The sequence below is a fragment of the Chinchilla lanigera genome, unplaced genomic scaffold, assembly GCF_000276665.1.
Source record: "Chinchilla lanigera isolate Chin_1 unplaced genomic scaffold, ChiLan1.0 scaffold00063, whole genome shotgun sequence".
Classification (NCBI taxonomy): Eukaryota; Metazoa; Chordata; class Mammalia; order Rodentia; family Chinchillidae; genus Chinchilla; species Chinchilla lanigera.
In genome coordinates, this window is record NW_004955464.1 from 3,852,835 (window position 1) to 3,879,130 (window position 26,296).

Below are 26,296 nucleotides of genomic sequence, written 5' to 3' on the forward strand. Positions count from 1 at the left end.
CTCCTGAGCCATGAGAACTGCAGCAGATACTGGTCTGCGGCTGAAGAAAACCTTGGGGAAGAGCGGATGAGTGAACTGGAGAAGGCCAGTATTTAGGGATCAGGACAAAGATGAGCATTAAGCAAAGAAGCCTACAGGGGAGAGGGGAGAAGCTGAGACAATCGGGAGAATGTGGAGTCACAGAATCAAGGTAAGAGTAAAGCAAGACAGAGGGCTCCAGGCTGGTAAGGACAAGTGCTGCTGGGTGTCTAGACAATGAGAACTCAGAGTTGTCCAGTAGATTCAGTGCCATGAAGGTAACACTAAGGAGACCCACTTTGGTGGACTTATGAGACAGAACCAGATTGCAGTGAATACCAAAGTGGAAACAGAACATAGACCACTGTTTTATGAATTCAGCAGGGAAAGGATGAAAGGTAGCTGTAACTGGAGAGCAACATGGTCTCCAGAGAATAATTTTATGAACTGGAAGAAACAGAGACATGCTTGACTATTGTTAGGAGGGGTCCAGTTGAAAGGGAAAAGTTGAAGACTTAGTGTGGGAAAGGCATTAAATTTCCAAGAAGAACACAGAACATGGAAACCAAAGCATACCCAGGATCACTTGATGGACCGGTGATGCTTCTCAGAGGAGATGACGCTGGAATCAGGGCGCTTGAAGAATGAGTAGAAGGCATGCAGGCAAGGAGAAAGGATGCCGACAAACAGTATCCCTAGGCCAGGGATGTTCAGTTTCTGCACTGGGACCTCTCAAAGTTGCTGGAATTGAGTGGAAGAAAATGCTCTTAAGTAAGTTTGTGGGGCTATCATTTTTCTAAACTCACTGTTGTAAGTAAACTGTGGCTTTGCTTATACAAGGCTTATACTTTGTGTCTCTACCCAAGGTATATTTCTCATCTGGGTCATTTCCTTTAGAAAATGTGCAACCAGTGGTAGTGAGTCTGAACTCCCAAGTGCCTGAAACTATTCAGGAAATGCAATGAGTTGCCTTACTCCCTGTCACATTTTCTCTGCCTTTCATAAGTGAATGATTCCTTCATAATCATAGCACTACCTAATTAGAACCTGTACATCTCAGCCAGAAAAAGAGAACTTGGCCTTTTAGGTGGTTGGCTCAGAACTCACTTGATGAAAGACATGTTTTCCAGTGGTGAAAAGTTGAGGTTGGCTTTAGATAGTTTAAGGTGCAGAATGTTCTGTGTGATGTACTATCCACAAGAAAAAGTAAGCTATTAAAGATAAAAAAAGATTTAGTTTTTCAAAGATAACATTGCATACCAAAGCTTAATATATTTAAGAAGATACTAAATTCATAAAGAAGTACATGGCATAAGCTTTACTCTCTCCAGTAATTTAAGAAATGTTTGCAGAACTGAAATAGCATTTGTAGTACTCAACTGTGACTGTTTTAAATACTAGTAACTAAATCTAACGAATATGTGGTTAAATCAGGACCTTCAATCATTCTTGATATCGAGGTAATTTGAAGTTATTTTGTGGAAAATAACTTGGAACTGTAAAACAAGAGACCCAAAATTGTTTATATATCTTGACCTATAATTTTTCACTAGGGAATTTATTTTAAGAAAATCATTTAAAATATAAAAATACCTATGCACAATACACATACATATATACTGATACCCTATAAGGTAATTAATAAAACCTTGTGCCAACATAAACTAGAAAGTATAAGTAAAAATAAAACTGTATATAATATATATGTAGCAGATATAATTTTAGCTCACATACTCAGAGTGAAAGAAGTATCCTATTTCTATAACTCAAATCAGTTTCTGAATCTGAAACTCAAATCTTTTGTGGTCCAGAAAAATTTAATCTCAGCTACTGAGGTTTTCCTGAAAATAGGGTTAAGCTAAGGTTTCTATGTAATGCTGAAGCTTCTTGGGTGGCGTTCACCCTCATGTTGCCTTGGTGATCGGCTTCAGTTGTTTCTGTGTCATCTGTAAGACAAAGGGGTCCCTGATAATGGTAGGAATGCTTTTCTCTGGGTCCCCCATCATACCAACTCCTCTCCATAGAGTCTTGCCACCTTTCTAGGGATCCTGCCAGGGTGAAGACCTCGGATTCCTGCTTTCTTCTTTGTCTTGTTATTTCTTGCTTTCCCTCTATACAGGTAGACGTCAGAACCAAATAAAAAGAAGGATCATGTTCTCACCTCTGATTTTCTAAAATGCTCCATCACTCTTAGGATTTCTTCTCCTTTCACCTCTGCCCATGCTCTCTCCTGAGGTTTGAAAATTACAGTTGAGAAGAGAAAATATTTGTAGATGCCTGTGCTTTGAGCCAAGCCCCAAGCCCTTCCATGTTGGGGTAAGAGCAGCCTCTCTGTGTTTTCATGGGAAGTCACAGATGCAGAGAAAAAGAATTATTGTAATATCTCAAAATATCATCCTGTCATACAGGCATGAAGATTGTCATGACACAAAAATCAGGGAAGAAATTAGAAACATCAAAATTATCCACCAGTGAAAACTTGATCATATACCAATCACCAGAGAAGATACTTTTCAAACATTACCACGATTCAATCTTCATAACTATCTTTGATTTAATATCATGTAACCAGAAATAGTTTGAAAGACAAGGCATCAGACCAGATGCATTAAAACCATCAGCAAAAAATGAAAGTGTTTGATATGTGGGTGGTAGGATTTTGTATGATTTATTTTTATAATAAGTATTATGTAACAACATTAAAAAGAAATAGAAATTAGAGGAGAAAATATTTCTTCCCAGATTTGGAATGAGAAATGAAGAAATCCTTGTGGATTTTACCTCAAAGGGTAGTATTAAGATTCAGTTCCAAGAATTCAAAGTCAAACCAGCTGCTGCCATTGTCAATGAGTTGGGATTGCAAAAATGGAACATTTCCTTCTTGATTTAATCTTCTCAAATACACTAAAACCTATTATCTGACTCCTTAGATCTTATCAATTCTTTAGATACTGGTGAAGAATTTCAAAAGAATTAGTCAATAAGCTTTGGATAATAGGGAAGCAATGCCTGACCCATGAGATAGCTAGCTGTGGTATAAGGAAGGGGAAAGCTCACTGGCTGAAACCTCTATGTTCCAGGCTGAAGTAGTTGCTTTACCACTGCTGTCCCATTTAATAGAGTCAATTGGTTCTCTTTTGGTAACACAAAAACTAAAGCTCACAGAAGTGAAATAATTTGCCTAATGTCACTGAGTAACTGAGTCAGAATTCAAATCCCAGTCTGGTCAAGCCTATATTCCCAGATGTTTTTGATGGAACTATGTGACCACGCCTTGAAATGGCCACTGATAGGTAGATCCATTCTGACTGCCTGAGGTAAAAGTTTAAGAATACAAAAACTTCTTTATCATCACAAAGTAGTGGAAATACTAGATAACCTATTTTTACTGAGCATCACAATCATTAGCCATCGTGTCCCAAAACGTGACCCACAAAATGTTCATTGACGACATGTGAAGATGGCATTGCCAGGGCCCTTTTTGGAAATTTGCTGTCTTCTCAAAGACTCAGAGATTAGGAAAACTACAAAAGAATTTTCCATTTTATCTTTTTTGAGTTCAGTGTTCCCTAGACTTACTAAGTCATAAAATCATTTTTATGCTAATGCTGTCAGAGCTCAGTTGGTCAACATTTTGTTACTGTGACCAAGAACCTAAGAAAACCAACACAGAGGAGGAAAGGTTAATTCTGGCTCAGTTTCAAAAGTCTCAGTCCATGATCACTTGGTTCCATTGCTGCTACACCTATGGCAAGGCAGAAACAGGATGGTGGAAAAAGATGATAGGGAAAGGTTGTTCACCTCATGGCAGTTAGAAGCAAAGACAGAGGAAAAGAGCCTAAGGGGAAGGGCTGGGGACAGGATATACCCCTGAAAGACATTGTCCACTGGCCTCCTTCCTCCAAGTAGGCCCCACTTCCCTGCAGCCCATTCAGTTAATTCAGTGGATTAATCTACCAATGAGTTAATCCACTTGATGAAGTTAGAGTCCTCAAGGTCAAATAAGTCCCCCAAATCCCACCAGTTAGTACCTAAACCTCCAATGTAATGAATTTTGCACAGCATTTTGGGTCTTAACCATCACAGCCCAGTTGCATGAATGTGTATCTGACGCCAGGGAGTGAGACTCCAGGGGAAAGCTGAAAGGAACTATTTTCTTGGGTGGCGTGTGTTCTTGGGGACAGTAGAGACAGCTGTGCTCAGAGTAGGACAGAAGGACTTCTCCTCAGTGAACAGGAGTGACCTCACCAGAGAGAAGGCTTTAGGAAATGATGCCACTCTGGTTCCCCAGGTGCCAGTAGCCTTGGGAAGGGTGGCAGCAAAGTGACATGCATGAGGCTGTCGAGCAGAACACAGCAGGGATGGGAGGTCCTCTGGGGTTCAAAGCCACGATTCAGCCAGGCAGCCAGAATCAGATTCTAGCTGGACAGAGCAAGTGCCCAGTCAGTGTGTTCGATGTAAGTATGAAAGATAGCAGAGTAAAAAGTTTGCTCAAAGTGGAAAATCAACAGGCTTCACTGAAGAAGATTTTTATGAGGCTGCACAAAGACACATCTGGATGAAGGAACCTTAATGGATGGTGAGACTTTCAGGGATAAGCAGCTGCAAGAAGCATTCACCATGTCTCTCTGCAAGGAGAAGGACAGTGGGATTCATAGAGGCCAGTGAGAAAAGTAGCACAGGAGAGAGAAGACAGAGTCCAGCAGTAAGGAACTGCAAGAAAAAACAGCCAGCAAAAGGTGGGTGACTACTACTGACAAGATTTCTGGAGATGCCTCAAAACACAGGATTACATGGAGAGATTAAAAATCTAAGAGGCTCAGAATCTTGAAACTTTAAAATACCAGAAACTCATGGTTTAACCTGGGGGCGGGGGTAATATATATATAATTTGGTGAAAATGAGACTCCCCTTCCTATTTCTATAGCCCACTGAATTTGCCTTCTACTCATTTATATAGAGCAGGCTCAGTTATTTTATTTGTTCTGTCTGCTTTTCTTTCCTCAGATAGCATACTTAGGCACTGTGGCAGCAGGTTTATCCATGGACAAGCCTGTCCACCACATCTGGGAAAGGAATTACGCCTTGGGAGGAGCATCTCTGGACAGCTAAATAGAAAGGCTATCCACCACCTCTGGGGCCAGCCCCTGAGACTCCCAAGGAGCTGCTGTTCTTGAAATTTGGGTCTCTGTGTTCTTCTCAAAAAATGTGCTTGGAAACCACAGGGATGCCTGGAGAATGGCCCAGAATGTGTGGAACACAGAGCTGAGGGTTCTGATGCCCAAAAATAGATGAGTCTATTTTTTTGAGTCAGGTTTGTCATTTGGAGAGACTCTAATCAGGAAAAGGTGCAAGACTGACCAGGGAATGTGAGGCAACTCTAGTATTAACCACAGTACAGCACCATTATTACCCACAGGGCTACAGAGACAGAGGAAGGAGCTATTGCTCCACAAGCTCAAGGAGTCCGACCCGTACCAGGCTTGCCCAATAAGATGCAAACCCTGCTGCAGATGTTGCCTGAAACAGGAGAGGAAATGCTCAGCTTACCTTTTCTTTTCATCCCCTTAAGCTCCTGCCAGGTCTCCCATAAACTCATTCTGGTCTCAAGTCACTTGGCAATGGATGTTAGAAACTGTATGCCCCCATGCAGAGTAGGACAGAGTGAGAAGACATGATGCGATGGATGTAAGATCAGCGAATGGTCCCCTACCACACCTCTGGATTTCCCTCATCAATATTACCAGTGACCTTCAAGGCCAAATACCATGATTAATTCCCATTAAAATCTCAGTACTACTTGAATCAATTAATTACTTTTTTCTTCTTGAAGTATATTCTTCATCTGTTTCTGGGACACATCTTTTGGCTGCTGGTTTTTCTCCTACACCATTTCTGCAGATCTGTAGTTCTTTTCACTGATTTCTCCCCATCTCTCCATCTTCTACGTCAAAGACACTCAGGATTCTTTTGTTATTTCGTACTTTCTATTTACTCTTAATCCTCAGATAATCTCATCTGGACCCTTGGATTTAAATGTTTCCTAATAGAAACCACTACAAAGCAGCCCTGAGAAGGACTTAAATTAACCAGTTGGCTTTTCATGCTTACTTGTGAGTCTGTCCAAGGCCTAGGCCCCTTGTCTGGCTATTGGTGGTAGACTTATAGTAAGTGAACCTCTGTGTGTTTCACTGACCACCATGAAGCCTGTAATGGTGGGTGAAGCTGTGAAGCCTCAAAGGATAAGACAAGGTCACAGCCAAGGACACCTGGCTCCAATCTCAACTAGATAAAGACTGTAGCCACAGGCATCTCACTTCTGGGCGGAGGCCTTCCTGGAGTTAACATAGCTCTCCTAAATTAACGTAATGCCTTATGTGGAGAAGTCCTTGACCCGTTCCCACCCTTCATGAGTATTCCCCTCCCTTGTTCTGATAACTAAATATGGGCCACCCAGAGAAGACCTTTGTCTTAGATCCAAGAGAATCTCAAATTCTGAGAAGGTTTTGATCCTCCTGAAGGAGTGATCAGACTGCAATAACCAAGGGATAATATTAACTTGATACTACCTACCCAGACAGCAACACTCTGAAATTACTCCCCTGACCTCATACGCTGTCATTGGTACATCCCATTGCCTGATGGCCAGACAGCTCCAATGGATACTAGTATGCATCTCAAATAGGATATGTTCTAATTTTTAAATATTTTTCTTCTACAAATCTGCCCTTTTCTCACTTTCTGAGCTCAGTCCTGTGCTCATAGCAGATGTAGAATGTGCATACACTCCTATAAATATTATGAATACATTTTCCATGATCATTATGGAGTATTTCATTCAACAAATATTGGCAGGGTGCCTGAGAAGGGCCAGCCCTACACTAGTCAGTAAGTAAACAAAAGCAAATCAGACATGGTACCTGACCTGAAGTGAGGGACAAATGGGAAAGATGACCATTGCGCCTGTTTGTACATAAAATTATATCCTCCACCCAGATTGGAGTTCCTTGAGAACTAGAGTGTTGTTGCAGTTTTTGAGTTGAAACACTGGCTAGTCTGAGTGAGAAGCAGGACTTGAAGTCCCTTCCAGAAACCAGAGAATGTAGAGGAATCAGACCTCTACAAAAGAAAAGGCAAGGACCTCACTGGTAGTGAGTAGATTTCTCCTCTAGAGTGCTCTAACAATGAAACTCTGCTTACTATTTTTGTTTTACTGTGAGTACTATTTAGTCCAACACTCTATCTTTTATGTTGATGAAATTCAGTGCCCAGAATGGAGATAAGCAACCACTTAACATCACTCCCTAAGTTGGGTAGGAAGAGAGCCCCAAACACTGGCCACCAGGTTGACAGCCCAGCACCATCTTCCCAGCAGCATCATGTATCTCTTCATAAGATTAATTCTCTGGCTCTCATAAAAGCTGAGGATCATAATAATACATCAAGAAAACTCTGAGCTCATATATAATTCACTTTACATCATATAGCTAAAAACTGGGTCTATCTGTGAAGTAGTGAACCCCTCAGAGCCCATTTGGGGGCAGCCCTGTAAACTCCTCCTTTAGAAACAGTTCTATTTACAGAAATTTCAAATCTTCCTTCACCAATCTCAGCCTTTTTTATTTTGCCTTCAGAAAACACTTGCAACTTGAATCAATATGTTTTCCCTCTAACAACTCCTGTAGGACATGAGAAAAGATTTCATCACGCTAAGTTTTCCCTTTTCCAATGTGTTTTGATCTCTTTCAAGACAGAAACCTTGTCACTATCTGGGAGTCTAGTTTTCCGTATCTCCTAGGCCCTTTTAAATACAAATCCTCTTAGCTCTACCACATGATTACTTCTTAAACATTTCATCTGCTCACTCTCCACCATCCTGCTCCCATCACTCTACTGAATTTCTGCTCACCTTTCAGCAAGGTCATTGCAATTCTCTTTAGGCTCACCTCCACCTTCTCCTCACATTTGGTAATTTGCCATGTACACTTACAGAAAGGGTAGTTTTTCTACATTGCAAGTCTGACCCCATCAAATAGCTTCCACCTCTTTACCAAATATATTTATAACTCCTTAGCATGGTATATGAAGATCTTCATGATGTCACATATGATAAGTTTCACCATTACTGACCAATGACATTTTTGGAGGCACTTGGAATTGAAGTCGGACACAGAATGGTCATAATCAGGATAATGGGACTAGAGTTTAAAAACAAGAGCTATATGAATATTAGGATTGTTTCCTCCAGTTCCATGAACAATATTATTGGTATTTTAATTGAGATTTTGTTACATCTGTATAAGAACTTTGGAAGTATAGACATTTTCACTATATTATTTCTGCCTATCCGAGAAAGGTATATCTTTCCATTTTCTGATATCCTCTTCAGTTTTTCTTCAGAGTACTATGGTTTTCAATGCAGATGTCTTCTGCCTCCCTCATTAGATGGATTCCTAAGTATTTCACTTTCTTAAGTTTACTGGTAAAATTTAGGTATACATAATGATCACATTCATTATAGGGAATTTGTATCTGTACATGATGGGAATGAGAAGTATTTCATTTTTATTGACTCTATTATGAAAAGTATTGTTTCCTTAATTTCTCTGTCAGTGAGTTTGTTGTTTGTGTACAGAAATGTTATTAATTTTTAGTGCTGACTTTGAATCTTGCTGCATTATAAATTTTGTTATTAATTATAGGAGTCTTTTGATAGAGACTTTGAGGTCTTCTATGAAGAGTATCATGTCATCAGTAAATAATTATAATTTATCTTCTACTTTCCTATCCACATTACCTTTATTTCTTTTTCTTATCTAATTGCTCTGACTAATGTTTCCAGATCTATATTGAGCAAGAATGGTGACAGTTGGTGTTCTTGTCTTGTTCTTGATTTTAGAGTGAAAGATTTCAGTTTCCCTCCACTTAGCTTGATGTTGGCAGTTGATTTATCATAGTTGGCTTTTAATAGATGGAAATAAAGATTTTCTATTTCAATTTTCTTTAGCATTTTCATCATGAACGAATGGTGAACTTTGTCAAATGCTTTTTCTGCATGTATTGAGATGATCACGTGGGTTTTGTCCTTGCTTCTGTTTACATGATGTATTACATTTAGTGATTTTTGTATTTTGAAACATCCCTGCATCCCTAGGATTAACCCTACTTGATCATGGTGTATGATCTATTTGATAATTTGCTCCATTCTATTTACCAGTATCTTATTGAGGATTTTTGCATCTATGTTTGTTAAAAAGATTGGCCTGCAGATCACTTCTTGGGGTGGATCCTTTTCTGGAGAAAGCAGTCCTAAAATTCATATGGAACCAGAAGAGACCTAGAATAACAAAGGCAATTCTGGGCAAGAAGAGGAAGGCAGGACTATCACAATCCTGAAGTTATACTATAAAGCTACAATGATAAAAATAGCATCATATTGGGAAAAACAAAAACATAAACAAACAGAAACAGACTTGGAGATCAAAGGAACAGAACAGAGGATGCAGAAACAATTTCAAGCACACCCAGCTACCTTATCTTTGACAAAGGGGCCAAACACCTTCACTGAAAGAAAGATAGCCTCCTTAACAAATGGTGCTGGGAAAACCGGCCTTCCACATGCCAAAGATTGAAACTGGACTCATATTTCTCACCATGGATAAACTAAAATCAAAATTGATCAAAGAGCTAAATATTACAATAGAAACACTTAATCTGCTGGAGGATAGAATAGGTAAAACTCTTGAAGACACAGATGTAGGCAAAGACCTTATGAACAAAACCCCAACTGCACAAGAAATATTACAAAGAACCAACAGTTAGGATTACACCAAATTAAAGAGTTTCTGTACACAAAGAAAACCACCAACAGAATGAAGAGACAACCCATAAAATGGAAAAATATTTTTGCCAGCTACTCCTCAGATAAAGGACTGATACCTAGAACATAAAAAGAATTCAAAAATTAGGCCCCTTAAATTTAAAGACTCAATCCAAAAATAGGCATCTGAAATAGACACTTCCCCAGTGAAGAAGTACAAATAACAAATAAACACATGCAAATATGTTCAGGGTTGCTGGTCATTTAAGAAATGCAAATTAAAACAATATTGAGATCTCATCTCACTCCAGAAAGAATGGCTATCATCAAGAAATAAACCAGTAACAAATGCTGGTGATGCTTCCAAGGAAAAAGGAAGCCTTCTACACTTCTCTAGCTCTAGGTTTAGAATTATTTTCTCTTACTTATGTCATTTTGAACAACTCACTTCATCTGTATCTCATGTGAAACCTGAGAATATTCTAGAACTATCCTGTTTACTTAGCAATGTTCTTATGATGTTCAAGCAAGAACAGTTAAATAAAAATGATTTATAAACTTTAAAGTTGTATACACATATATAGAGATATTAGTCATAATTATAATTCTTGTCTATTATGATTGTGATTACTATAATAGCAAAGTTATTTCCTTTTCCTCTGCACCCCAATTACCACTTACATAAAATGCTTGACTTTCATGAAATAACTTCTAGAGCCCTCTGAACTCTGCTAGCAAAGAATCATGAGATTTTTAACTAAGGGGCTAGAATGTAAGACACTGAGGAACCTACTCTGGCTGAGACAATTGCTGTGTAAACTGGAAACTGAGAAAAGTTGTTAAATCCGATGCTAATTGTCAAATGAAGAACCTGAATTAAAACTCGAAGAATAAGGCAATTATAGAGACTTACATTTTAGAAAATCAATTAGCAGCTTAAATAAGATCACATTTGTGTATGGTCAGCCTTGGGTACAAACCCACAGCAGGGGACATACATGGATGCATGTGGGCAGAAGACAGTGGCATTGAAAGATTCCCCCCTAATGCCCTCACCCACAGACACTGACTGCATTCTGGAGATATGGGCATTTTGAAGGCTTCAACCATTTTTTTACACATAGCCCATGTGGCACATTTATCCCCTAGGCCCTGCACCACCGGCCCTCCTTCTCAAATCTGTCACTAGGATTTTCACATTTGAACACAATATGACTGTGGTGGAGGACATGGGAGGTAGGTGGGGACAAGAGTCTGTCACCTACTTGGAGTTTGGGACCTGAAATAAATCTGGTTTTGTTTTGGGATCTTTCAGAAAGACTTCCCCAACTGTCTCTTCTGAAGACAGCCTCTCCACTTCTGTACACATGAGGCATACTACAAGGTACTGTGAGTGAACTAATAGCCCTGTTCTGATCACAAGTGCTGAGTTCAGTGTCCCCAGATTCAGGTTCTTACAATCACTTTCTACAAAATGTCATTTTTCAAGAATTTCCTAACATTTCTGTGCTTCATGTTTCTGGTCTTAAAAGAATGCAAACTACTATTGGGGCCCAGGCCTAGGACTGCTGACCTCCTGCTCAGAGGTACAACAACTGAATAAAATATAGACAAAATATATATTTTAATTACAAGGAGCACCAGAATGGTCAAAGTTAAGGCTAAGACCACAAGGCATGGTGTTCTTGGCTTTTATTATTAGGTGTATAGCTTGATTGGGAGTGTGCTGGGGAACTGTTATGCCATCAAAGTTCAAGAACTGAGGAACAGTGCATTTTTGGGAAATCACACAGGAACAGATGATGGTTAACTGGTAACCAGATTGTCTTCTAACTGCGATTACTGAACTAGATAGAATTTGCAAGAGTCAAAATCCTCAGCTGCCATGTTATCTATCTTTGAGAGGCCAAAACTTCACCGGCTGTTTGCTAGCTTCAGTTCCGGCCATTGGCTTAAGGATTAATCTGTCCCTAAACCAGCCAGAGACCCTACCGCAAGTTACGTGGGACCAGGACAGACTCTAAATTTATTTTTATGCCAATTTATTAATATTAATTATTACCTGCTTGTACCACGTCAAGCTGGTCCTTAGCAACTACACTCACCCACTTAGGGCTTCTCAACCTTCACACTATTGGTACCTTGGACCAGATAATTTTTGGGGTGATGAACTGCCCTATCTATTATAGGATATTTAGTAACATTCTTGGTCTCTACCCACTAGATACTGTAGCACCCCCAAATGTCTTTGGGTATCAAATATTCCCTTGGGGCAAAATTAGTCCCCACTGAGAAGCCCTGCCTACACAATGCTATTACTTTGATTTGTATTATTGTAATGTGGTTATCAATGTCTTCTTCTGAACATGAAGTATGCATCTTACCATTCTGTGGTATGGTAAAGAAAATTCAGTTTTTAAAGCTCAAGGAAATTCTAGTATCAAAGTTTTCCTGGCTTCAGTGTGCTCATGTGTTCAACAGAACAATGTCATTACTTTGGCTGATGAAGATTCACTAAGCAAATACAGATCAAAGAGCCTAGTGCTGAGTTGGAGCTCAGTGTTGTCAATGAAACCACACTGTATAGGCCTTCTGGGGAGAGGTGGTCTGGGAAGTCACATGTCAATATCACAAGGAAGGGACTTCGCTGTGTGGTCGGTCACACGCAGTGCTTGTCACAACAGAACAAAGTCATATTTGATGAGCACAGCTGGGAACAGCTGCTCCTGTGGTCCCTGGGAATAAAGCCTTTCTCTAGGGATGTGCCTTCCGGCACCAGGACGGGCAGAGTGAAGTCCAGCTGAACATCTGTCAGGCATAGTGCTGGCCCATCCTTGCCACTGATCTGCAATTCTCTTCTGCTGTCGTCTCGTCTGGTTAAGAGAAAAGGACACCCACTTCTGAGTCTTCTGCCTGTGAGAAAACTCCACTTCCCCTGGTTTCCAAGTAACTTGTAAGGGAAGCCCCTCTGGGTACTGATGACACAGTGGCACAGAGCAGGTGTTCAACGTACTTTGTAAAACTTTTGACTTTGCTACTTTAATGTACACTGTTTCAATGGATGCTCACTGTAACGCTTGGGGTGTCAATATTATCACCAAATTTTGCAGATGAAGAAATGATGGCTCAGAGAGTTTAGGTGGATCTTCTAAGGAAACAAAAAAGTCAAATGGTAGACCTTGGATTTGAACCCCCATCTGTCTACCCCTGTGTGTTATGCTCTTTCTAATATGCCATCTGGAATGAAAAGGGCTGAGGAAAAACACAATGAAAATACTGTCTTCTAAAATAGCCAGAAGGGGCTGGGGATTTAGCTCAGCGGCAAAAGCGCCTGCCTGGCAAGTGCAAGGTCATGAGTTCGATTCCCGGTACCGGAGAAAAACCAAAAAAAAAAAAAACAAATAAAATAGCCAGAAGTTTGCAGCCCTTGCAAAATATTTGTTGACTTTCAAGCAGACAAAGAGGTTGGTGGCCTCTGACACAGACTCAAGTGACCGATTAGTCTTCTCAACTGTATTAGGAGAAATTTCGTACCCCTGCAGAGTTAGTGCCTTATTAATTCCTTCTTTGTCAGACAGGCCCAGTGTTCAAGGCTGCAAATTCTGAGGAGACTCCCAATTAGACTTCCTTATATTGGAGAAGTCCATGGGATAAAGAGAAGAGATAATCCTACTGACACTGCTCTACAAAGTTCCAACTGTGACAATTAGGTATTCCCAGGTGCTATGAGAAACAAGGCAACAGTGGCCAGCTCCGTCCCTGGGAGTCAGAACTTCCCTGTAGAGAGCACAGCTATAGTAATGATTAGGATCCGAAAGGACAAGTAGGAATCTATGCAAGACGACCTGCCCTGGAGTCTAGACCCAGCAAAGGCAGAGTGACTTGTAAATGAAAGTATTTGGAGGAACAGCAAGTAGGGGTGGAGGTGAGATTTCAGGACCTATCATTAGGATGTAACTCTGGCTAAACAGCTGCCAGGAATTCATAGCCCTCTAGTATTTAGACCAAGACATGAATAAGGAAACTGAAGCTCAGGGTCACCGCAGTGAAGACCTCTGTCCCAATCCCACAAGGACACTCTTCTCACCACTTTGGGCCGCCTCTTATGTAATCACCCCCTTGAAGCCCCTGCCGTTTTGTCTCCTGCTTGGCCCCGATCCTTAGGACTGAAACCACTTGAGACCTAGGAGGATGCAGTAACCATTAGTCATTTGTATTACTATCCATCTGACCAGCATAGTTTCCTGGCTATGAAGCCTTCTGGCTTTAGAGAGCCTTAACATGTGCTCATTTCCCTGAAGAATTCAACTTCATTTAAGCTCAAACAAATGAGAAATGCTACAAAACCATGTACAGCCCTTGACCTTTGAGCTCTTCCAGTTGGCTGATGGCCTTGGGTGAATTCCTCCCCTGTGAATCAAAGTCAGCAGCAAAGCTGCATTATTGTAAGGACGTTGTCTTTCCCCAATCTGTAACACTTTCCCATTCTCCCAAGACTTGCTGCACCTTTGAGGCTCAGGCCAAGTGTCACCTCCCCCGAAAGGCTTCTCTGATCTCCAGCTCTCCACCACGTTTGATCTATAATGATTGCCCTTCCCTAGACTTCTAAAATACTATCTGTAATATCATTCCATGCCTAGCATACTTTCATTGACATATTAAAAAACAAAAACACAAATGGGGTCTTGTTACAAAATTATCCATCCTGAAAAATTTCCCCCAGTCCTTCTGGTATCATCCATCCCAGGCCAGTACACATTGACTTAATGCTATCATGGGATGTCACGCCTACCTCCTGTCACATTGTTTTCCTTCTCTCAACCCCCATAGCTACTGCTGTGGCTTTCTACTAAGCCTTAGTAGAGACTGAACACTTATCATGATATGTGTTACCATGGGACCTGAGTGGGCCATCATGAACTGGGCATTGTCTGATACACCAAACCATAAAATTGGACATGCACAGTGGCACTCCATCATCAAACAGAAGTGACATAGGGGAGATAGGGCTAAAGCAAGACCTAAAGGCAAAAGTACATTACAGGAAAAAGTGACCAAATGCCCAAGGTCCTCACTCCTCCCCCTCCATTCATTTATGTCTCCAGACTGCACTTATGGGCTCAAGAGGAGATACCTGGGTTATCTGACACTTTTACCATCCTCCTGGCAATTGCAACAGCCTCTGATCTGGTCCACCTGCCTCTACTTTCCCTCACTTCCTTTTCTCCACTACCTTCTGCCACCATGATCTTCAGAGCAATGCCTCTAGGATCCAATTGTTCTCTCCTGTCCCTACTGACTACAGTACTCCTGCTCATTCTCCAGAGCCTTGCATGGACCCTGGCACCTTCTCTCACCACTTACAGTGTGTAGTTGCACAGCACTTCTCAAATGTTTCTCCCAGAAGACCCCAAGGGCAGAGCAAAAAAGATCTGGCTCCTCTGAGTGTCCTAGAGCCCAAGGAAGTTCTCTCAGCAAGAGACCTGGAGGACATTACCTAAGAATTATGTCAATTCAACTTCTGTTCTGTAATATTCCTGCATGTTTTGATGTTACTCACAACTTACTGATCTAGTAAGTGTGATATTCCAGTACTATTTTTATCTGGTTGTAAGTGTATATAGCACCACTGACGTGCCACTATCTCTTCCTTCCAAGTTTGGGAAACATCCATCCTTGAGCACATTTTTGTACTTCTACTATATTTCTTGAGCATGGTTCTGCACTTGAGAGGGTCAGGGCCTACAGAAGGAACTTTATACCATGTTCTAATGATAACACGGGACAGGACTAGGCATTTGAAGGGTTAGTAGAGCATATTATTTTAAGACTAAATTCTTTACCTTGAAACTTAAGATGTTATTAATGTACATAATAATGATAAATATGAAATAAAATTCCAGTAGCCACAATTTCTACAGTGCTTGCTCTAACCAAACACTTCCCTAAGTTCTTCACCTACACTGGCACATTAATTCTGAGACTTGTGCCATGAAATAGGTACTGCCAATATCCTTACTCTAATTATCTGATTAAAAAAAAAAACTGAACTTGGCTTTGAAGTAGTAGACTGACTTCTATGACTGTCACCCTAATTACTCTGTTATGGCAGTTCTCAATATCTTCAATAGTAGTAATAGCAGCAAGAGTAATAGCAGTATTAGCAGTAGCAGCAACAATCACAGTTAACTATGCACACACATCTTCTAGAACTTAAACAAAATTCTGTCATGTAAAATCACCTAGAAATCCTCATAGTAGAGATTAGTCTAATATGAGTCCTGTCGGAGGGCCATGCTCAGGCAGAGCTCTCCCAAGATCTCTACGGTTAAAAGTTTGATAAGAGCATGTTAAAACCAGATGGCTACACATATAAAGGGTAGGGGGAGGGATATGACTGTACAAGCCATAGCAACAGGAAGGTGGAAGTTCAAAGACCTGAACTCATCTGACTGACATTCAAGCACCCATTTTGGTCTGACTTTTTCTCACCAGTAGGCAATCCACAAACTTGAAGAGTCCTTCTTACAATGGAACCTGTATTTTAGTTCCAGGAAAAGACTGTTTTCCAAAGAATACAAAGAGGCTACAATGGTGGTGAGAGTAGGTCACTTAGAACACCCAGCCCCTGTACCAGGCCATTGAAATGACTGACTTGGGTGAGTCCTTATGATGGTCTGGAGATAACAGTAACGTCATTGTCATTTTAAAGATGCAGGCAGTGACGCACTAAGTAGGCAATAGAGAAAGAAATGTGAAACCCTAGTATTTAGTGTCACATCCATCTGACCACAAACCTTTTAAGTAGTATGCATTCTATAAGACAGCTATGTTTCTGAGCAAGGATATGATATTTTTAAGAACTTTTCAAAGGGTGTGACTCTAGAAACTTTAAGTTTGGCCCTTTGTATAAGGCAGCTCTTATAATGCATGGCTTCCTAAAATCTAAAGAACTTAGAAGTCTCTTCATTGCTCCATAGCACCAGGGGAGGTGGTTCCTGGCCTCAGCAAGATGTGGATGACAGCAGATAGCCAGCTGTGTGCTTCCTGGGATTCACCCAGCCCAGGGCTGAAAGGAAGGGCAAGATAACAGAGGATGGATCCAGTAAGAGGTAAGAAGTGAAAGGCCAAGCAGGAGAGAAGCACTTCCAAAGATCCAGCTGGAGAACAAGGGAGCCCGTGGGCAGACCAACAGATGTTTTCAGCTGCATCTGTCAGCTAGATTGAGGGAGGTTAGTTATGGGGAGGAGAGTTGTGGCTGAGGGTTAGTCTATGATTAGGGGAAGGACAAGCAGGGACTTCCAGTTCTGAATTTAATTGGATTCCAAAAAGAGCTATCAAAACTCTATTAAGAACAAGACCTAAAGCACAGGAAAATGAACAGAGTCCAAACATCAACACCAAGAATGGTGGCAAAAGAGGCACAAACAGAACAGGTGACTTGAAGCAGAATCTGTGCAATACCAAACAAGGACTCCTTGTGGGCCACTGAGATAACACTGGGAGGTGCCATGGAGTGTTGAAGAGCAGAGGTCCAGTGGAGAGTCTTTGGGGAAGTGTGGATGCTCCCTTTGGAACAGAATATGGTCTTCTGGAGTGAGTTCTCACAAAAACAAGCCACTCTAACAACGCCAGCCTGATCTCCGCATCTCTCTTGGGCTTTCCTTTCTGAGACGTTGTCACTTCCTCCCATGTGTACTCCTGTCAGGGTCTTCTGCCATCATGCCACAGCCAAGGCCCTCAGCAGAACTGAGCCAATACCAGCAGAGTGCTACTGAACCACAAAAGCCGTGAGCTGAATAACCTCTGTTCTAAGTAGCTTTCCTTGGGTATTCAGTGTAGTGACAAAACGCTGTTAGTACTCAGAAAATGTCCTTTAGTAAGAGATTACAGAAGACTTTGAATATCTCATTAAATTGCCTAGCATTTGTTGTAGGAAGTCAGCAAGTCCAGGAGATGCTAACAGGTGGACAGCAGAGAAGATACGCCCATAGGTGGTACTTAGTAGAAAACAAATGGATTGTGGCTGAATTCTACTACAGGGTGACACCACAGCAAAGAAATGAGTCAAAATAATTAAGCTAGAGGAGAGATCTTGGAGACTATTGTTTAATTTCATTTTACAGCTGAGGAGATAAGTCTAAGTCGGAAGAGAGATTTACAGTGACATCAGATAATTAGAACTTACACGGCTCTTTCCAGTTCATTGTATTTTGAGATTGTCGGGTTAATAGAAAAACAATAAATAGACTTCTCCAAATTTGGAAATCGTTGGTCATAAAAGTAAGTGGAAAATAAAGAAAATCAGAAAGATTTTTGTGTACTGGGAGTGGGGCTGAATAATAAAACTCAAAGCCAATTTTCTGACCTACATTTACAGAGTCCAAGGGCTTCACGATGGCCGCCCTTGGCTCTTCTCCCTGATTTCTGCAGGTCGGCCCCGTGTGTTTTTGATTCTTTGCTCTGCAAGCCTCCATTTAACTCCTAAATTGCATAAAACATTCCAAAGTCAGGCAAATAATTGCAAAAGATTTTCTGTTTTACATACTTAGCCTGGAAATGAAATCTGAATCCAGGAAAGAGGGAGACAACAAATCCAGGGAAAGGCAAGATCAAAATAAAGATAAATCCACTGTAGTTACCAGACATACTCTCTTGCCCTCAAAAGGGCCCTAAATAGAGAAGTAAAAATCAATTTTTAATACATGGGCTTCCCAAGGGAGCCGAGACTCACTCCTTATGTCTGCCTGCTTTACCACCTACACTAGTGCCATAACTGAAGCAGAGACCCTCAGAGGGGCAAGCAGAGCCCCACAGGAGGAAGCCGAAAGCTGCTGGGGGTGAGGAGGGCTTTCCCAGGAGACCACAATGGAATTTATTTTGAAAAGATTCAAAAGTATCTCTCCAGACAGATAAAAGATAGGAGAAAGGCTACTCCCAGCAGAGGAAACAATTTGTACAATGAAGGAAATAATTCGAGCACAGACATAAAAGGAAATATTGGGCAGACAGCAAATAAATAGTTCAGTATGGCAAGAAAATGAGGAGGTTGGGGGCATGGAGAAAGGAAAGCATTTCAGACTTGTAGGAGGCAGGCAGGTGTGACAGGAGATGGGCCATCAGAACAACAGCCAGTGGTTCCTGGCTGAAGCACAGGAGGGAATGGAGAGGGAAATGAGGCTGGGAAAGGGGGTGGTCGAGCCAAGGAGAGGTGGAGGTGTGAATGCCTGGCGCTTCCACCCTGTGGTGGAAATGGGAGCGGTGATGACGGGAGCCAGTGAAATTGAGCAGCACAGTGCAGTGACTCTGGCAGAACTGCACATTGGGAAGATACTGTAAGATGCAGGCTGGAGATATAGTGGCTAAGATGTTTCTAGGTGAGACCCTAAAAGGATGCAAACATGATCCAGACCCAGTTCTGTTGAGCACATTTCCCCAGATTTTCCGCTGCCCTGAAGTCACTCTTTTCCAAGCAGTGCCCAGGGTTAACAGATCTGGTCCTCAGACCCCTGACAATGCTGTAATGTGGATTTGCCTCTCTTGCACAGTGAACAGTTCAAATGCAAATAATCCCTGGCTCTCTAGTACTCAGCAGGAAGTCAACCCCCTGGGAATGCTTGTTGACTGAATACAGGTTGGCATCCCAGATAAATCAAAGTGTGAATGGAAATATGCCACTGTATGCCCCATCCACCTACTTCCACTCAAGCCGGCTTACGTCACAGTGGCTGGGTAAATGGGTGATGCTGGTTCTTATTCTTTCCTTGGAAATACAATATTATTTATGTCAAAGGACCACTTGGTTACCACTGAAACAACAAGATGTGGAAACAAATGCAGCCAGCTCCCCAGTGACTGACGAAGTATTTCCTCTGACCAGACACCACAAATGAGTTCCACTCCTCTTGTTACCAGATGCAAGGGTGCTGGAGTCTCCACTTGGAGATAATTTCTAGGTCGTTTCTTGGTCGTTGCCAAGATTATATACCAGCTCCCCAGGTGAGTCTCCAATACAGCAAGAGCTGAGTGTCCTTGGCTTAACCATTGTAAGCTATGGGTCCTTCATCCATAAAATGAACAAAGAATTGAATGAAACAATCAAAAAATGATGGCAAAGTTTCACACTTATTAGAGGTAGGAAAAATAAAAAGGAAACATTGGGAGAAAATGACCTCTACAGAGTGAGTTCAGGCAGAGTAAAAAAGGAGTGCAAAAAGAAGGAAAAAGTAAATATAAAACTAAAGATAAAGATAAAAATACACCGACAGTACAAGGCAGGCTATCGTGTAGAAGAACTCACGATAGTGAGCTCAGTGGTGACTGTCTCTTTCCTGTTTCCCACGCTTAGGTCACACTCAGGCCGTCCTATCCAAAGCCTACTGAAGTTTTTGTGAGGAATCCACATGCAGGACTCCGACAGCTGTTTTGTGCTGTTCTGGAATCCTAGCAGCCCCCTTTTCCATGCTCGTTTTAGCCAGGCCCTAGCTTCCTGGCTCACTCTTATTAGGTCTTCCTTGATTCTCCCCACACAGGCCCACAGTGCAGAGCCAAGACAGATTCCTGATACTGAAGTTGGCTGAACAAAACTATATACAACTGAGCCTCGAGACCTTTGTATACCCAATGCAAGGCAAAAGATCCTTCCAGACCAAGTAGCTGCATCTGATGGTAAGTATTCCCCTTTCCCAGCCATTCTCTACCTTCGTTGGTTCTCATAACAATGCTGAAAAGTCATCATCGTCCTCATTTTACAGATGAAGGAGCCATAGCTTACAATGGTTAAGCCAGAGGTGCTCAGCTCTGGCTGTGTTAGAGGCTCACCTGGGGAGCTGGTAGATAATCTTGGCAACCAGGCCTGGTCCAGACTGCTTGAATCAGAGTTTCTGGGGTGAGCTTTGGGTGTTAATGGTCACGTGGTAGATGAGAAGAAAACCCAGGCCTGGAACTCAGCTTCCCCTAGTCTCCGTCTCTTTTTGAGACTACCACTGCAACGAGTAAAATTTTGCTAAAGAGCTGCCCTGAGGAGCTTCAAGTCTGGTATGAATGTTTCCAACCTGGGTGGGATGGAGAGGAGGGGATGGGGGAAAGGCGTATCATCAATGTTTTAATTTCCTAGACTTTTGCTTTTGATCTCAAACCAAAGGGTTTATTTGTGACTTCAGTGGTGCATTAACTGTTTAAGCCCCCGGTCAGAGCACAACAGTCTCTCTCCTGCCAAGCAGGAGTATCCTGGCACAAGGGCCTCACTGCTGCCTCCTCTTTGATTGGACCAGAGCAAAGGGCAGAACCAGTAGCTTTATGGACTGCTTCTCAGGCTGCTGACATAGCCCCCTGACAGATGACCTGCCAGGATGTGCCTCTGGGGCTGTGTCCCTGACTTCACCAAAGGCATTCATTCAGGCCATGTGTTTTGGCTTCTTTTTTATGCAAAGATCTGTATTAGCCCATGAATCACAGAGTGGCCATGATGGAAAGAATCCTAAAGATCACTGGCCTACCACCTCCACTCTCACCACTCCCTGGACACTTTCCTGATGGGAAAATGAAGCTTATTTGATAATTAAGTATTAATGATCATAAATTTCAACAAAGTAGAATATTTCAATACTGAGAAGTCATTATAAAAACAAGGTTTATTTTGCCTCAACTTTTGCCAGAAAATTTACAGACTTTGTCTTGCTTAATCCTAAGGACCACCTGCATGCAGAAATCCAGGGGCACCATTAGCCTCAAAGAACATATTTCATTGGCCAAGATGGGTGAGCTAGAGTCATACTGCTCATAACTTTGGTGCCTACTCCAGTACCCTCTTAGGCTGGTGGCACTCCTAGGAGGAAGCTGTCATTCTGAGAGCGGTTCAGGGAACTGTATTCCCATCCCCTTTACATCTGGAGTAGGAATGGCCCATCACACAAAGATCAGCAGCCAAATAGGAAGCAAGCACCAATTTTTACATTTCTGTCATCATCATGTGTATTAGTTAGGTTTTATAACTTAATAAATCACCCCAGAACTCAAGAACTTAAAGTCATAACCATCTAGCACTGCTCACAAATCTGCAGGCCAGAGGAACAGCTCTGCTGGCATGGGCTGGGCTCAGCTGATGTTGGTTGAATACCAGCTTGTGGACTCTCAAGGGATTAGCTAGTCCATGAGGCCTTGGCTAAGCTGGCAAGATGGCTGGGACTGCTCTCCATGTGATCTCTCTTCATTCAGGTTAGCCTTGGCCAGTAATGGTGAACCATTTAGAGCTTTCAACAATACAAACAGCCATAGTGGCATGTGTGCCATAGGTGTCTACCACTGGCCTAGGCTGTTCACATGCAGGTCACAGTGCTTCAAAAGGCAAAGAATAAGAGAAGGTAAACTCTCTTCAGGTCTAGGGTCAGGACTCATACAATCATTTTTCCTCCCCTATTTGCCCAAAGCAAGTCACAAGGCCAGATTACAGAGGCAGAGAAATTGATTTCACCTCTCAATGGAAGAAGATACAAAAAATCATGGCTAATTTGGTAACATGCTGTATCCTGTAATTCAAAATCACAGAGGCATGGGTTAACTCTTTGCAGAGAACATTACCTAGTTTTCCATCTGAAAGTGGTTTAAGCTTTAATCTACCTGGGATGTGCCAGCCCGGCTAGCAGCTGCCCAGTTACAGATAGAAAAGCTAGAATACAGATCAGAAGATGGGGCTCACTGTCCAAGGCAGTGACTCCTCCCACAAGTGAGGGGTTAGAGTATGACTCTCACTGGTACCTATTGCATTAGATACTCTTTTCCTCCTGGAAATAAATCTGTTCTGAAAATGCTAAGAGTCTGAATGTGTTCCACTTGTCACTGAGAGGGAAACAGAATATAAATTCCTTTCCCTACACATCAAGGTAGGGGTGTGGGATGAATAGAAGAGTAAGTTTCTACCTAAACAACAATCCTGACATCTAAACAAGGAAACAGAAGCTCAGAAAGATTGATAAACATACCAAAGAACACCATGGAAAAGATTAGGCATACTACTCAAATTGATACCAAAGCCAGCATCGACCAGACTTGTGCAGGTTCCCACCTGGATAGCTTCCAGCATTTTGCCAAAAGAGCTAAACAAGGCTTTGAAATGCACTAGGCAGTGAGCTTGAGCCTAACACCTTCCCACCCGCTTCATATGCATTAGCACGTGAAGCTCCACTCTGAACGATAGGCTTTATTATGCTCACAGTAAATGAGCAACACTAAACACAGAGAGGTAAAAATGTTCAAAATTACACACTGAATGGGGTAACCTGGACCTAATTTTGAATTCAGCCTCTCCCAATTGCAAATGCTCTTTCCATTTATTGTAATTACTTGCTTCCCTTGTTGTATACAGGCTGTGCCAGACATCTGGATTACCGTTATATGCTTTCTGCTTTAGTTTCTGTTTTGCCTGCACCTGAACTGTGGACAACCAGTGTTTTGATGATGTAAATGTTCCCATGCCCATCGCCATCTACTTGCTACCCAGCTCCACCTGTAAGATCCTCACAGTCTGTAAAGGACAAACTCAAATACCACTTTCCCCAAATTTAAAATTAAAGCTCCTTCCCTGAACCCTCCAACAAGAAGCTAGCTCCCCTACTTCCTTTATAGGAACAAGCCAAATAGTATTTCATTTCACATCCTATTTTCTTATATGCCATTACTATTTGCTAAATTGTTTGTCTGGTACTCCCTCAAAGTCACTGGGTTATAGGACTTATTATAACTCCAACCTCTAGAACTGAGCCTTATTGTTGACTGAGGAAACAAAGCAATAAATAAGCAAACAAATAACTACATAAAATAAAAAATAAATGCAAGTTGCTTCCTGCACTCAGGTGACAGCAAGTAGTCCTCATTTGCTGCTAGTCAACCTGGGGAGACTGCCTGGAGGAAGGCAGCTGTAGGTATGAAACTGCAAAAAACTTCTCTGAGTCTCCTCCATGCTTTTAGCCTTTCTTATCCACTTGGCTCTGACGTCTAAAAGGCATCAAAATCACTTTGGTAGAAGTCAGTAGTTTGTCAAGCTTGGTTACTGCTGTTCTTGGAAAAGAGAAGAGGAAAAAAGTGTGCAGAGACTGGTGTGGTAATAATTTCAGTTTTATCCAAATCAGATGTTCCATGAAATGTGGAGGGCTGCTTGGAGTGACACATTGCTGGCAGCTGATTGTCCCTGGAAGAGATAAAAGGAGAGCAAGAAGACAGTGTTTTGTAAGAGCTCCCGCCACTTCAGAACCAAGCCACTTTTGTTTCCAATTCTCAGAAGAACAAAAGAACGGGAATAGTGGTTTTCTAAAGGTAAAGATCCTCACACCGTGTGTGCTTGTCAGGTGTCTGATAATTTCTAGCATGTGTACATGGCTTTGCAATTTGCAAAGTGTTTTCCATCTGGTCTCAGTCTCACAACAAGTCTTGGGAGAAGATAAACCCATTGATGAGCAAGAAGTCCTTGAAGCTTAAACCTATAATGTAATGTAATTTTTCATTGTCTTTTTAAAAGAAACTTTTAGTGTGACACGTTTTCTTTTTGATGACCTTTGATTCTTCTTCCAAGTTATAAAGAGTGACTCTTTGGAGGCAGATCTCCCCCACCAGACAATCTAATCCAAAGAAAGAAACCCAAGACACAAGAATAAAGACAGCAAGATACAGACATTAAGTTAAAGGAACACTTTTGGCCCCAGATTCTCTTCTGGCTTCCCTGTAATCTACCGCATGACTTCGAGCAAAGTGGCTTCGTTTCCAAGCCAGAGAAGTCATTATTTCCTCCCTGTGCTCTCAGAATATCTTAAAAGCTGTCTCACAACTTAAACTTTGTAATGTGTATGTGATTTTCTTACATGTTACCTCCCCAGAGAGATTCTGCTTGACCATCCTATAGGGTCTGGTTTCTCCTGTCATTATTTTGTTTCTGTCCCTTGTCTGTTACCTTCTTACCACTTTTTGCAGTTTTTCATTATTATCTTTCTCCACCTCCTTGGTAGAGTTTCTGGCTGGCTTCCTAGATAGAATGCCAGCCTCGTGTGGACAGGGGTCAGGTCAGCTTTGCTCTCCAGAAAAAGCGAAGACATGGGAAGCCCTCAGGAAGTGATAGGATGGATGGCACCTCCTCCATGACACTGGGGTCTCTCTCAGTCCCACAGTGGTGCTTAAAGAAGGATGATGTTGAGAAGACTATCTCTGTCTTCCCTCTCCCCATGCTGTAGCCTTGGGCCACAGAGGAAGAATGTCCCTTTTATTCAGTGTCTCTGCCTTTCACAGATTCTCCCAAGAGGAGAAGTGGTCTACCCAGTTAGATAGATCCTGACATTCCTGGACCCTGGACAGTAAGTGGACAATGACACTGCATGGGTGTGTTCCATGTGGCTATAAAAACATTCTACTCCACTTTCTGAGGCATGAAAAAGAGCAATACTCTCTCTCCCCTCCTCTCCTCTCTCTCCCTTCTCTCTCCATCATGGTGGGCTGTTGGCTGCTCCCTATCTGCCCCAAGTGAACTTCTGCTGGGGAGACATCGATCACTTAACCCTTCCATGTAACCTGTAAGGAAACCATCCTCATTCCTGTGATATTTCAGGGATTGTGCTGTCTGCTGCACCACCAAGCATCTCCCTTTGCAGATCTGAAGTTGTAGATTCAAGTGGAGATCCAGGAGGTAAGGTAGGCACATACTTCCATCTAGGCTACTTTCCTCAACATAACCTTCACCACTGCTTTGAAGTGCAGAGTTCTGTGCTTTTGCTCAGCCATTGATAACTTCAGTGTTTGGTTTCTTGTCCTTTGCACTGCACATGGGGTGAACCAGAAGGCAGGAGAGAAAACTCTGGGGAATTCAAACACCAAACTCTACCCTCAACCTCTACCAGTTTTGCTTCTCAGAAAATGGTTCTAGTCCACCTGTATCGTACAGATGTGGAATCACTGAATGTCAAGTAAGAGAAACTACATACAAGGATCACCCCCAAATCTGAAAACCACGAAGTAGCAATTTGCTAAATAAATTTCCCAAAAATTTAACAAAGGCAACTTGTGGATGGATTGAGCTTGCTCTGAGCTCCTAAATTATTACCTCACTCTCAGGTAAGAACCTAATTCACATGCGGAGGTATGGAGTTGCAGTTTATGGGCCTGGGCATCAGAGCTGCCTGAGTTGGAGGCACAGCGCCACCACTGCCTTTGGACATTGCAATGTGGAGCTGAGGACAGGACCCCTCTGCTTACAGTTCTCTGAAGCTATAAATCTGGAAGAGCTGTGCTCGTTCTTCAAGGTACAACGTATATGAAGTCTGGGACTCACAGAAGTAGCTAGTGTAAACATTATAAAAGGAAATGAGCAAAACGTAAAGAAAATGTCCAAACCTGAAGGAAAGAGCAGAACAATGAGTGATGCCTTGTGTGGTAGAGGTTAGGAAAGACTTTGAACTTTCAGCCTGATCCTAGAAGAAG

General features: G+C 41.9%; 1 long non-coding RNA gene across 1 annotated transcript; it reads left to right on the forward strand.

Annotated features, from left to right (window-relative positions):
* LOC106150074 lies at positions 1-24,311 on the forward strand. The gene is made up of 4 exons (XR_001236667.1): positions 1-190; positions 16,819-16,950; positions 20,371-20,506; positions 23,965-24,311. It is a non-coding gene; the product is annotated as an uncharacterized LOC106150074 (long non-coding RNA).
* The last annotated feature ends 1,985 nt before the right edge of the window (positions 24,312-26,296 follow it).